Source organism: Panulirus ornatus, chromosome 46 (genome assembly GCF_036320965.1).
Source record: "Panulirus ornatus isolate Po-2019 chromosome 46, ASM3632096v1, whole genome shotgun sequence".
Taxonomy (NCBI): Eukaryota; Metazoa; Arthropoda; class Malacostraca; order Decapoda; family Palinuridae; genus Panulirus; species Panulirus ornatus.
In genome coordinates this window covers 37,383,343-37,397,579 of record NC_092269.1, presented here as the reverse complement: position 1 = coordinate 37,397,579, position 14,237 = coordinate 37,383,343, and the positions used below count along the sequence as shown (strand labels likewise).

Here is a 14,237-nt window from a genome sequence, read left to right as displayed (position 1 = left end):
CGACGCTCACTGGCCGGCTAACGACGCTCACTGGCCGGCTAACGACGCTCACTGGCCCGCTAACGACGCTCACTGGCCGCTAACGACGCTCACTGGCCGCTAACGACTGTTTGGCCGACTTGAATGAAGCACGAGGGTACGGCCGTCGAGCTGGGTACGTGCCTCCTGCCTTGGAGCACGGCGGTACGATCCTCGGGCACGAACGGTACGGTCTTTGTAGCTGGTTAGATTAGGTGCTCAGGGGTCGTACCGTCGTGCTCAAGGGTTGTACCGTCGTGCTCAAGGGTTGTACCGTCGGGCTCAAAGGTCGCACCGTCGTGCTGAAGGGTCGTACCGTCGTACTCAAGGGTCGTACCGTCGTGCTCAAGGGTTGTACCGTCGTGCTCAAGGGTCGTACCGTCGTGCTCAAGGGTCGTACCGTCGTGCTCAAGGATCGTACCGTCGTGCTCAAGGGTCGTACCGTCGTGCTCAAGGGTCGTACCATCGTGCTCAAGGGGTCGTACCTTCGTGCTCAAGGGTCGTGCCGTCGTGCTCATGGGTCGTACCGTCGTGCTGAAGGGTCGTACCGTCGTGCTCAAGGGTCGTACCGTCGTGCTCAAGGGTTTAAAATACCTCCGCAGAAGGAATTAGAACTACATCATCTCCCAACTTTATTTTCTCTGCTCAGTTTATATAATATAAACTCTAAATTGTTATATATCATATATGTACAGACTCGGAAATCATTGTGTGAGGTATGTATGTATTATTATCCATCATATTGACCCAGCAGTAAAATAGTGTTGCATGGTAAATACGACAAGATCTTCAGCGATTAGAGATGGATGTTAATGGACCTGCATCTTCGCCATATTTCCTTTGTAGGTTAATGAACCTCATTTTTATAAATACGTCGCCAAGGAAACAAGAGTTCTCACAGAGTGCTCACTCGCCGAACCCACCATTTCTTTACATATTCGAATATTCCATACGATAGAGTAAATATCTTTTGAGGGAGAAAAAACTATACGTTTTGCATGGGAGAATATTATTCGTGTCTTTGTTTCGGGAAAGTGTATCATGGTGAATCAACCATGAACACGCCTCTTGGTCACTGATAAATGATACATTTAGCTTAGTGTTTATTCCATTTCGTTTACAGCGACGAGGAAGGTTGTTCAAGACTTCGAAAACACACACGGGAAGTTGGCTGGTCCGAGGCATTTATGGCATAAATCACATTTGCCACACCCGGGGATGGCAACACTTTGTGACTGGTATGGCTGGATTATTCTCCAGAACTTTCAAGGACGATAACATTTTCCCTCACGTCTTAACCCACACACACACACACACACATACACACACAAGGACGTTCGTGCCTATTCGTAACGCTCATTTAAGATCAGAGAGAGAGAGAGGGAGAGAGAGAGAAGCAAAGTGTGTAGTATTCATGTGGTGTAAGAATACCCCATGAGGGTAGCATCGGTGGTGGTGGAGTGGTTAAATACGATGATCATTTAAGATAAACAGACTTTCGAGCTGAACCAGACATCAGGCATGGATGGCTTCGTTCGCGCCTGCGCAGTCCGAGCCCAGGAAAGCGCGGGAGAGTGCGTGTGTCGTCTGCTCGAGCTGCCAGTGGTCGATTGGATGTGAAAGTGAGGGGATCACTCGGTTAACGCTCCGCGCTACCCTGACGCTTCTCAACTTTATCTAAGGAAAAGGTCAGTACTCATCGCCCGCCAGCTACACCCGACCGTAGCCATAACTGAGGGAATTATCCATGGACGGTTGGGGAGCGCCGGAATTCGCCCAGAAGGGCGAAATTCAGCGGTAAAAAGGGGGGGGTGGGGGGCCCTGACGTTGGCAGTAGGAGGGAGATAGTGCTAGACATCAGTATACGGGGCGGGGTGGAGGAGGAGGAGGAGGAGATGTTGCTCTTGCTATAGATATTACCCAGCTTCGTCCGTACTCTCTCTTCTCCCCAGGCGTTTATTAAACTCCCCCATCCTCTCCCCTTCCCTTCCCTGCAAATATCAGACTGAAAACCAGGTCCTTTTAAAAACAAACCCCCCCCATCTTCCCCGTCTGCGAATGTCTAGCAATGTGAGGCTCTTCCGAGGTGAAGTAACGTACGGTGGTGAGATGCTGGCGTCTACAGAACTGAGAGTTGACATGTTTGGCTCTGGCAGTTCACATAACTCGCTCACACACACACACACACACACACACTCACACACACACACACACACACACACACACACACACACACACACACACATACACACATATTTTACCTCGTCCTTACGATGTTGGTGATGGACACATTTTCCCCACCACCGCCACCACCACTCAGCCACCACAGTGCACATGACGGCGCGTGTGTGTGTGTGTGATCTCGTTATTCATGTGGACTCAGTGTGGTCAGTCATCGAGCCACGAGCGGGTATTAACAAATTACTTGATCCATGGCGTGACGTGAGCGGCCGCTTGATGCTGGCCAGAGTGTGGTGGTGGTGTGCTGGTGGTAGTGTGGTGGTGTGGTGGTGTGGTGGTGGTAGTGTGGTGGTGGTGGTGGTGTGGTAGTGTGGTGGTAGTGTGGTGGTGGTGGTGGTGTGGTGGTGTGGTGGTAGTGTGGTGTGGTGATGGTGGTGTGGTGGTGGTGGTGGTGTGGTAGTGTGGTGGTAGTGTGGTAGTGTGGTGGTGGTGGTGTGGTGGTGGTAGTGTGGTGGTGGTAGTGTGGTGGTAGTGTGGTGGTAGTGTGGTGGTAGTGGTGTGGTAGTGTGGTGTGGTGTGGTAGTGTGGTGGTGAATGGCGCTTAACCTAGTCTAGCAGTAGTGTGGCGGTCGGATCTGTAGCAGGCAGGCAGGCCAGCGGCGCGCACGAGCTGAACGGTCGCACTCGCGTGCACACTCACACACACACACACACACACACACACACACACACACACACACACACACACACACACGCCGTTCGTACAGGATTTTCGGATTAACGAAACGCTTCCGTGACAGAAGCGGGTAATGAATATTGACACGTAGACGCACACGATCAGAAAAGCACATACACACACACACACACACATATATATTTTTTTTTTTTTAATTTTCCAAAAGAAGGAACAGAGAAGGGGGCCAGGTGAGGATATTCCCTCTAAGGCCCAGTCCTCTGTTCTTAACGCTACCTCGCTAATGCGGGAAATGGCGAATAGTATGAAAGAAAAAGAAAGATATATATATATATATATATATATATATATATATATATATATATATATATAAATATATATATATATATATATATATATATATATATATATATATATATATATTAACATTCTATACCAACCGTATCACACGTACAAGTTCGGCAGTTATCCGAATTCTAACGCTACGCGTTCGCACGAGATGGCACGTGCCAGCACGTGTAACCTATACGGGCGTGTACGTGCTCTCAGACTCGACGCGCGTGCTCCTTACGTTACAGGTAATGATTAAATAATAGAAATAATCCGAGGGTCGTTTTTTTTTTATGGTCATTGCAGCCAAAGTCCCCCCCAAAAAAAAGATGTTGAGGAATTACAGGATCATGTGTGTTTATAGAAGATGGGGGGGAGGGGGCAAGGGGTGGGGGGATGGGGGGGGGGGGTGTTCGCAGACACATCTTCGCATTTGATAGTGGAAGCTTCGTTAGTGACTTGATTACTAACGACCACAGTGGTTGGGATGAATGAGGCCGTTCTTACGACAGTATGGACGTGTTTTGATGGCCGGGAAGGGGGTTGTGCACACACACACACACACACACACACACACACACACATGTGTCAGTACTTTATAACCTGGAAGCATATTTTCAGGTGCTGTTCTATCTTTAATGATAATATTGTAGTGTTGTTATTCATCTGAGCCCAATTACTTGGTACTTTCTTCGACATTGATTTTGTTCGTCTTAATCAGGTTTCGCACCTGTTCTCTGAGCCGGTATACCATTAGGAGGAGCTGCAGGTGTTGTCATGTACCAGTTCCATACTCGAACTCAAGAGGGGAAAGCCTCGAAGTAGGTTTTCAAAAATATTAGGTCTTCCAGACTCGTTATTTGCCATCGTCTTGTTTTAATTCAATTTTTCCCTCAGTGGCATGATTGGTGCTGGTGTTATAATGCTCAGTAAAGGGTTCGGTCATCCCTTATTGAGCATAATGGGACGACCCTATTTTGGGTCATGATGGTACGACCTTTTTTTTTAGGTTAATTGGTACGACCCTTTGGCACGACGGTACTCTATCATTGGTATAATAGTTTTTGGCCTTCAACCTAACCCTAAAAGGGATCTTTTAAAATCCCAGGTCATCGTGTTCAAGGGTCGTATACCGTCGTGCTCAAGGGTCGTATACCGTCGTGTTCAAGGGTCGTACACCGTTGTGTTCAAGGGTCGTATACCGTCGTGTTCAAGGGTCATATACCGTCGTGCTCAAGCGTCGTATACCATCGTGTTCAAGGGTCGTATACCGTCGTGTTCAAGGGTCGTATACCGTCGTGTTCAAGGGTCGTATACCGTCGTGTTCAAGGGTCGTATACCGTCGTGTTCAAGGGTCGTACCGTCGTGTTCAAGGGTCGTACCGTCGTGCTAAAGGAATTAAAGGGAGGAAGTTGTTTATTAGGAAATACAAGGTGGTTTTTTTTATCACATGTGGTTCACACACACACACACACACACACACACACATATACACACAAACGCGCGCGCGCGCGCGCACATATACATATTCACACTGTACCTCCTGTGCATGTATGTTGAAGCGCGCACGCTTGCATACACATATGCATACACATAATGGCGTACGTCCATTGGCTCGTAAATATGACTGGCACTTCTGTGCAAACACACACACACACACACACACACACACACACACACACACACACATGTACGCTTATGCGTACACGCTCTAACAAAATTGAAACTTACACAAAGAAATGTCCTAAATGATACACGCATACGCATTCCATATACACAGGTGTATCAACGCATATACATGTATGTATACTGAAGAATACGAAGGAAAGTTGAATGTACTTGCTCGTGGATTTAGTCACGAACGTACAAATGTACTTACGTACACGTACATGCATACGGACGGACAGACAGACAGGTATGCATGCATATCCGGGTTGAGCCCACATGGGTTCGATTCGTGGGCGCGGCAGTCGGTTCACATCCAACTTAGGTGTTCATCCCCCCCTCCCCCTTCGAGGCTGGTTAATAAATGGGCGTCAGGTTTAGACTGAGGTGTGTGTGTGTGTGTGTGTGTAAACATAGCAGTATTTATATACAACGATAAGAGAAGGGGAAAACACACAGCTGGGAATACATTGCAGATATTTACCCTAACAGACACACGCACGCGCGTGCATACGCATACTTTAAATGTATGCATGGTAGCATTAAGGTTACATATGACTTACACTCATCAAAACAGTTGTATATATACAGACACTTGACGCACTTGTATACATATGTACACACACACACACACACATATATAAACATGTTTTCAGGCAGGAAAACATATGCGGAAACTCCGTCAGGGTAATTTGTACCTTGCGCCCACCGGAGATACGTGCCATCTCTCCCGACAGTGGCCAGAAGCTTGCGGGGGGGGGGGGGGGGGGGGGGGGGGGTTTGACGGGGCGAAAATGGATCTCGGGTGAAATGTTACCCCCCGCGCCTCCTCCCGTTTTCTATGGCTGGCCATCACCACCCCCCCCACCCCCTCCCCACATTACCACCCCCTGCCGTCTCCCTACTGACCCAACTCTCCCGTCTGGAGGTAACTCTCTCTCTCTCTCTCTCTCTCTCTCTCTCTCTCTCTCTCTCTCTCTCTCTCTCTCCTGCGGCGAGCGTTACGCGCCAGCCTTGTCTGTTGGCCAGTCCTCGTCGTTAGCACTCGTAAGTACTCTACCCTCTCGTAATAAGTACTCGTAAGTAACTACTCCCTGGTAAGTATTCGTAAGTAAAACTATTCTCACGCCTTAAGTACTTCTAAGTAAATACTTTTTCGCCGTAAGTACTTCTAAGTAAATACTCTTACGCCGTAAGTACTCCTACCTAAGTACTTTCTCGTTGTAAGTACTCCTACCTAACTACTTCTCGTAAGTACTCGTACGTAAGTACTTTCCGTAAGTACTCCTACCGAAGTACTTTCTCGCCGTAAGTACTCCTACCTAAGTACTTTCTCTCCGTAAGTACTCCTACCTAAGTACTTTCTCTCCGTAAGTACTCCTACGTAAGTACTTTCCGTAAGTACTCCTACCTAAGCACTTTCTCCGTAAGTACTCCTACCTAAGTACTTTCTCGCCGTAAGTACTCCTACCTAAGTACTTTACGTAAGTGCTCCTACGTAAGTACTTTCTCGTCGTAAGTACGCGCACCTTATCTAAGTGTAAACACTCAGCCCGCTTCCCATATTTGTGTTACATTGCTCACCTTAAGAGGGAGGGAGGAACCTCTTACGTCATCGCTAAAGAAAACGCCCCAGCAGGTGCTACATGTACGGCCGCCACCGGGAAGAGGGAAGCTCTCTCTCTCTCTCCGTTACTCCCTGTTAGGAACGGTACCGTTAAACAACGGGTGGGTGAGAGAGAGAGAGAGAGAGAGAGAGAGAGAGAGAGAGAGAGAGAGAGAGAGAGAGAGAGCTAATTACTGCAGAGAAACGTGGAAGTTTATTTCGAGCATAATTACATTGTTTTTAGTGTGAACATTTCGAGCATAATTACATTTGGTGTGAACATTTCGAGTATGATTACATTATTTAGGAAGATATAGCATTTCGTGCATGATGATTACATCGTTTCGTTAACAGCATTTCGAGCGTAATTACATATTTTTTTTTTCGAATAGAATCGCGATTAGTAAACATTTATTTTTTTTTTAGCATAATTACATATTCTTTCTAATAAGTTTATTTGGAGGGCAGATCCGTGCACTGTTTACCAACAAATGGATTCATTATATTCGAGCATAATTTTCGTGCATTTCATATCAACAAATATAAAATGTTATTTCCGGCATAATCTCTTTTGTTTACTAAGAAGTTTATTTACCTGCCTAATTACATGCATTGCGTACTAAAACAAAAGCAGGCGTATGGTGTAGTCTTCATTTTTGTGATATATTTATTCGTTATCTTTTTATTTTACTCAATACCCACAAAGTCTGTTACGAGGCGACATTTGTTATTTTTATTCACTTTTTTTTTACTTTCAATATCGACAAAGTGTGTTACGAGGCGACATTTGTACCATTAATGTCTCGTTATGACCTGGATGGCACACGCATCTGCAATGTCGGGACGGGTTTAAAACCCGCCACTGTGGACATTTATGGACGCTTTATGAAAGCTATGGATGGCATGCCAGGCTGGCCACTTGTTTAATGATGCTAGGGCAGCGCTGTGTGTGTGTGTGTGTGTGTGTATGTGTGTGTGTGTGTGTGTGTGAGTTTGAATGTGTGTGTGTGTGTGTGTGTGTGTGTGTGTGTGTTTGAGAGAGTGTGTGTGTGTGTGTTTGAGAGAGAGTGTGTGTGTGTGTGTTTGAGAGAGAGTGTGTGTGTGTTTGTGTGTTTGTAAATTTGAGTGTGTGTGTGTGTGTGTGTGTGTGTGTGTGTGTGTGTGTGTGTCTGCCTGCCTATGTGTGTGTGTTTCTAAGTTTATACTTTTTACGTTATTTTTGCATTTGGCATTTACATATTTGGCCTCGGCTTAATTTATTGAAATTGTTTCACTGCATTTTTCTTGCTCTTGCTATTTATAGATATTCTGCTGGACAGAAATGGAATGTGTTATTTTAACTTCCTTGACTTTTCTCATTAACTGGTATATTGCTGGTTCGTGTATGGTGCTTAACATTATTAGATTATGCCTCTAAAGATTATTAGTTGAAACTACATTTCTCACTTTCTTTATTCTGTAACTGAAGTCATGACGGAATTTTTCATATCTGTTTCCGTTTTTCGTTCACTTGTTGCTGTTGCAAAGAAATCCATTAACAATTCTCTTACAGAGGTAATATGACATAACATTTTCTTTAAGCAATATTACATAACATTTTCTTTACCTTCCAAATTGACACTTGGTTTTCATAAGTCATGGTTGCTCTGCCACCGTTTTCTTAACACCATTTTCTAGGATTTTTTTGATTTTGTTTTGTTTTCTTTGATAGTCCTTAATAATTCAGACCTCATCATCTCTTTTATATCATTTTAGAATTGTGTCATCTTGTTTTGCATGGTTGGTCTGACGGTTTTCACGCGAGAAAGTATTTCTATTATTCTTATCAGAATTTTGATTTTACTGCCATGATTTTTTTTTTATTTTATATATACTTCGTTAAAGGTACAGTGTTTGATTTTTTATTTTATTTAGTGCGTCAAAGGTACAGTGCTTGGATATCTTCCATTTAAAACCCCGTCGTTTTCATCTACGTGAAGATTTTCAAGTTTCATATAGACAGTGTGTATAGTCTTGTCCAACTGAACCTTTATAAGTTAACCTTACAACTTATGATCGCTCATCTATTTTGTTGATCTTATTGTTGAAGAAGTGGCAGGGAATTCCCTTTAAAGGATTCAATTCCGAGTTTGAGACGTCGTTGTATAAAGTAACATAATCTGTCCCTGCCTTCGATCCTTTCATATATATATATATATATATATATATATATATATATATATATATATATTTTTTTTTTTTTTAAACTATTCGCCATTTCCCGCGTTAGCAAGGTAGCGTTAAGAACAGAGTGATATAATTTGCATCTCAGAGGATAATAATGACTTGAGTAAGCGAGGTATCTATGTCCAGAGTGTCTAGAACAGCGAAAATGGCTTTAAAGATTTTAGTAAAAAGTATAAAATTGGTAAGAGCGGAGAATGGCATGAAAAAACACCTTCAGAAGCGAACCTTCGATATTCTATTATAAAAGTTTGGAGCATCGGACTTGTATAGACTTGACTCCAGCCCATGGCCGTGTTGGATAGGGTTTATCTTCCACTGTTGGAGGAGAGGGGGAATGGTGGTAGGTGGTTTATATTACCCGGTGTGAGGGGAGAGATATGAGGTAGGGATGGGTGGGTTTTTATCACTCGTGATGGGGAGAGGATGAATGGGTGGGTTTTGACACCAATGGTGGGGTAGGGAGGGTGGGTTAAGGGATGGATGGGTGGGTTTTATCACCCATGGTGGGGTTTAAGGGAAGGATGGGTGGAGTTTTGACACCCATGGTGGGGTTTAAGGGAAGAATGGGTGGGTTTTATCACTTACGGTGGGTGTTAAGGAAGGGGCTGGGTGGGTAGGGTTTTATCACGTTTTAAGGAAGAGCTGGCTGAGGTTTATCTCCTGTGGTGGAGTGGAGGGATGTCTGGTTTATCAGTTGTGGTGCGGGGGGGAGTAGAGTGGGCAGAGGTTTATCACCCCTCGGCTGGGGAGAGAAGGGCGGAAGGGGCTGGTGGCTTAGGTTTATCATCCGTGGCTGGGGAGTGGAGGGAGGGGAGGTGGTGGGGTGGGGAGCATGGGTTTATCACCCCCCCCTCTCATGAGGGAGGAAGGGGTTTTTTTTAGGTGGGGTTCATTGCACATCGAATTGACCGATGCATTTTGCCCAGGGACCAGCTGGTCAAAGCTGGAGACGCAGCCCTTGTATAGACCAGCCACCAGCTGCCACACCCCGCCACCCCCCACGCCCACTTTGGCTAATTAGGTGAACATGGGTTAAATTGGGCGTGTGGGAGCTTTAATGGGCGTGTGGGGGGGGTTTAGTTTTAAGTGTGGGCGGGATTTGGGGGGTGGGTGTGGGTGTGTGAAGGGGTGAGGATTCGTAGGGTGGTGGGCGGGAGGGCGGGAGGCTTGGTCTGGTGTGGGCGTGATGGCTAATGACGTAGGATCAGGTGTGCGTCATGCAACCGTGGGCGTGGCTTTGTGGTGTCGGGGGGGAGGGATACTGTGGGCGTGGTGTCTGTGGGCGTTGGGTAAGTGTGTGTGGGTTAGGATGGTCCGTGTGTTGAATGTCTTAGTGTTGATGTGAGCCACAAAAACGTGTTGTGGGGTCACCACTTTTTTTCCCAAGGATTCGTCGATGCGAATTTTCGTAATTTCAAAACACCATCATTACGAAAAATGAAAAAAGGAAAGAAAACGAAAAAAAGAAAATAATTGGTTCTAGTTGATATGAAACGGGGGGGGGGGGGGGGGGGAAACATAAACGTAATTTTAGGAAAGTTTTTCTTCTATTTTCGATGCTTCGTAATAATGGTAGTTCGGGATATGGCGATAACCCCGTTTTAATTAACACCACATAGGTTTTAATTCCAGGTTATTTTGTAGTGCATGTAAATTGAGAAGCTGATTTATTTCATATATTGATTCCATTTGATAAAGTAATCTTTGGCTCTTACTTTTAATTTCCGCGTAGGAATAGACATGTAATCAGTATATCTATTGATGGAAGAAATGAGATAGATAGTAGACAGTAACCATAGCAATTAGGTGAATATTGAATTTGGAAATCATTCTCGGTTTGAGGAATGTAATTAGATTCTCTTTTCTTTTTTTTTTTTCCCGTTGGCCGATGTGATGGCCGCTTCACTCTCTTATATTTACCAGCTAAATTTGATCGCCATCACCCCCGCCAAATTTGGTTTGTGATGTTACTACGATTTAAGGAGAGGGAGGTGGGTAGGGCCGGCTCTGGCCATAGCAACGATCGTAACGATCATTATATACCCTCAATGGGTCGTTGGATCGCGAAGTTTATGGCTATCCGGGTGTGTGTGTGTGTGTGTGTTCGAACCCCATTTGATATCGAGTACAGAGGAAGATTCAAACTTCCGTAATCCTGTAATTAAGGCGATGTACAGATGTTGCGAAGGTATTTTGATGCACCGACATGATTATTAAAGGTATTAGAGTGAAATGATATCAAGCGATTACTTGTATATACATACACATGTATATACATACACATATATATATGTGTAGAAGCGAAGTTTGTGAGTCTGTATACAGTATTAAGGTGTCGTAGTATAGTTATGAATAATCTTCTAGGTGGTGTTTTTATTTGCCATTGTGTTTATATCTTGTTTATTATGTTTGATTCGGTGAGGGAGTTTGTACATATTTGCATTTCTCTTAGGAACTTGATTTTTTTTTTTCTTTTACGTGTAAAGGTAAGCGAAATTACTGGGTCTGATTTTGCACGTCAAAAGAATGATGTTTCCTAGAAAGAACAACCAAGTGTTATAAATGATTCTTTTAGAACTGAGACGAAGTTATCCATTGTAAACAATATATGTGTTCGAAGATTTGGTTTACGTCTTGGAACATGCTAAGATTCTGGGAAACCTGACAAAATTGTAGACCTGAATAACTTTGTATCTACATCAAATAATAAATGTTTTTCCTGATAATTTACTGCTATGTGTTAACTGATAAGTGATAAGTGGAATAAGGTCTTTGAGATACGAGTGCTTCTCACACTAGATCACAAATAAACAGACTTACAATAGTATAATTAATGATAATTAATGTATGTTTACATCAGATGAATAGAATAAATGAAAATAACTCATTTTGGTATATAACATCCGATCAAATCAATAATTACACTTTCGCCATAATTGTAAACATATTGTGGCATGTCCCTATATGCAGTGTAAAGTATAGATTCTGCAAATTATGCTGTATAGCGCTATAGAAGCTGGTGTGTGTTTATTGTTTTCTCAATTTATCAGCCTTACGACGCCCTTGGATATAATTGTGGCCTTTGACCAGACCCTTACATAGTTACGTCTTGAAGCTTATATGGTGTAAGTGAAACTTGAGATCTACCTCAGGTCTTACCTCCCCTCTCCCAAGCTGTGGTACGTCGGGAGGAGTGTGTTAGCGAAATAAAATGATTTGAAACTTTATTTTTTTTTATCTACGATGAATATGGACGAATTCGACACGGATTCGGAACTTTTTAGTCGGAACGTTCGAACGAATTGGTTCATCCCACAGATGCACTGTTCGCGTAATCCTTGAAATATATATATATATATATTTTCCCGTCAATTATTGCACGTAAGGATTTTATTTGTTCTTTTACAACAGGCTCGCTTACGTACGCCCCTCACTGAGTAGAAAGTTTGTAATATATTTGTTGACTGGAAGGTTGATTCACTTAGGTTCAAAGACTGTGTTCCATACTGCTCACTCCGGAGTTCGGAATGCTCACGCTGTGTTTGGTCAGATAACATTTGCTTTTAACGAAATGAAAAGTATTTATAACGAAATTTGTTTCATTATTTCAAGCTTCGCCAAGTTTTTTTTCTTAATTGCTATTGTCTCTGCTATATATATATATTTTTTATTATCTTTAATATTGGTAAATAATGTTCGAATATAAAAGGCTTGGCTTTAGCTTTTGTATCAGACATGATACAGTGTTTTCCCTTTACCTTCGATGGAATAATCTGATCAATTTCGATTTTACTGAGGGAACAATGTACATGGTGGAATATTGTATTTTTCTTTGTGTTGCTCTTTATGGAGCTAATTTATTTATTTATTTTTTGTTACCAACAAGAGGCTGAATAACATCACCTTTCCTGTAGCATGTTTTGTGTGGATATGGAATATAATGAAAGTCTTGCGGAACCCATTTTCGTTTTATGAAAGAAAACCAAAAAACGCGAACCGCTAAATGCACACCCCTCACCTATTTTCTAATTTCCCCGTATGTCCATGTCGACTCTTTTCAATTCTACTGTTCATCCTTTTATCATAATTACCTCCCATGTCTTTTGGGAACTGCTATTCTCACCTCTTGACAAGCGATAACAATATGAACAATACCATAACTGCTTTTTGTCTCTGGGGGTCGTTTGTTTGTGGTCAACCATACATTAAAGGGAGCGCTGGAGGGGGGAGGGGGGCATTCATAACGCTTGTTCTGTACAGTATGGGGCTAAGGAAGGAAGGGAGGAAAGGGGGAGAGGGCTAGGAACGAAACATCCACCGCATACACTTCACGCTGTCTTCTTCCGTGTGTGAATTGTCATGGAACCCATCGGATCCCCATGATGAAATGCATAGACGTGTTGTGTAAACATTTGGAGTGTTTTGACACCACTTAACGATCGTTCTCGTTGTTGTTGTTGTTTGAAGTGGATCATTGCCTCGTCGAGGAGGCTCGAGATGGCCTTGTTTGCATGTAGGTATAATGGCCTTGTTTGCATGTAGGTAGAAATGATCGTCTCTTCATCATCATGTTCCCTTGTGTAGCGCAACTGAGGTTGATGCAACACACGCCTCTCATGTGTTTTTTTTTTTCCCTTAACATATAATGCCATACTTCTAGACTGTCGCCTCAGAATGAGGGACTCGCATTAGGGTAGAAGGCTTTTGCGAACAATATTATCATATGGAGAGACGGATAGGGTAAGTTAAGCTGTGGTTAAGGAGATGAAGACTATGCTTGGTGGTGGTCCTATGTATGTATGGTTATCAATTGACCCTGGCCTTCATAATGACCCCTGGCAGCTGGTAATGACCCTGGCAGTTGGTAATGACCCTGGCCTTCATGATGACCCCTGGCAGCTGGTATAATGACCCTGGCAGTCGGTATAATGACCCTGGCAGTCGATTAGCCAGATGTCTTGTAAACTACCAGCTAACCATCAAATGTTCGTTGGTTAATATCTTCGTTTGATCGTTTCGTACACTTGGCGCTACACAACAAGATATATTAAAGTTTATTAAACTTTTATTCCTGTGATTCGCGTGTATTTTTCTTCACTATAACGCATGAATAAGGAAACATTAAAATAAGACTTTGATATGATTTGTAGGGATTTGGACGTCTCTGTACTATACAGTCTTTCATTTGACGCTCGGGGAAATTCACGTACCCAAACACCCACATTATCGCCATCGGGTGGACGTGTGTTTAGCTGGGGTATCTCTGTATTGGAAATAAAGAGTCAAAAGCATCCATCAGTCAAGATGTGGAGGCTGTAAGGTCGACAAGCCAGAGAGAGAGAGAGAGAGAGAGAGAGAGAGAGAGAGAGAGAGAGAGAGAGAGAGAGACGGGGCTGAAATGGAAATAAGTTCAAGACGTGAATTACGTTTTTTTTTTTTTTTTATTCAGGTAATGATGGATACGTTTTTTTGAATGTGTAGTGTGGAATATATTTTAGTTATGGAGGATTATTTTGA

General features: G+C 43.4%; 1 protein-coding gene across 3 annotated transcripts in view; it reads left to right on the top strand.

Moving 5' to 3' along the window:
• The first annotated feature begins 1,609 nt into the window (after positions 1 to 1,609).
• norpA (no receptor potential A) overlaps positions 1,610 to 14,237 on the top strand; it is a 248,454-nt gene continuing 235,826 nt past the window's right edge. For all 3 annotated transcript variants that reach the window (XM_071689120.1, XM_071689119.1, XM_071689118.1), the window contains exon 1: positions 1,610 to 1,706. The gene's annotated coding sequence lies outside the window, so the exon portion shown is untranslated. The remainder of the gene's footprint in view (positions 1,707 to 14,237) is intronic.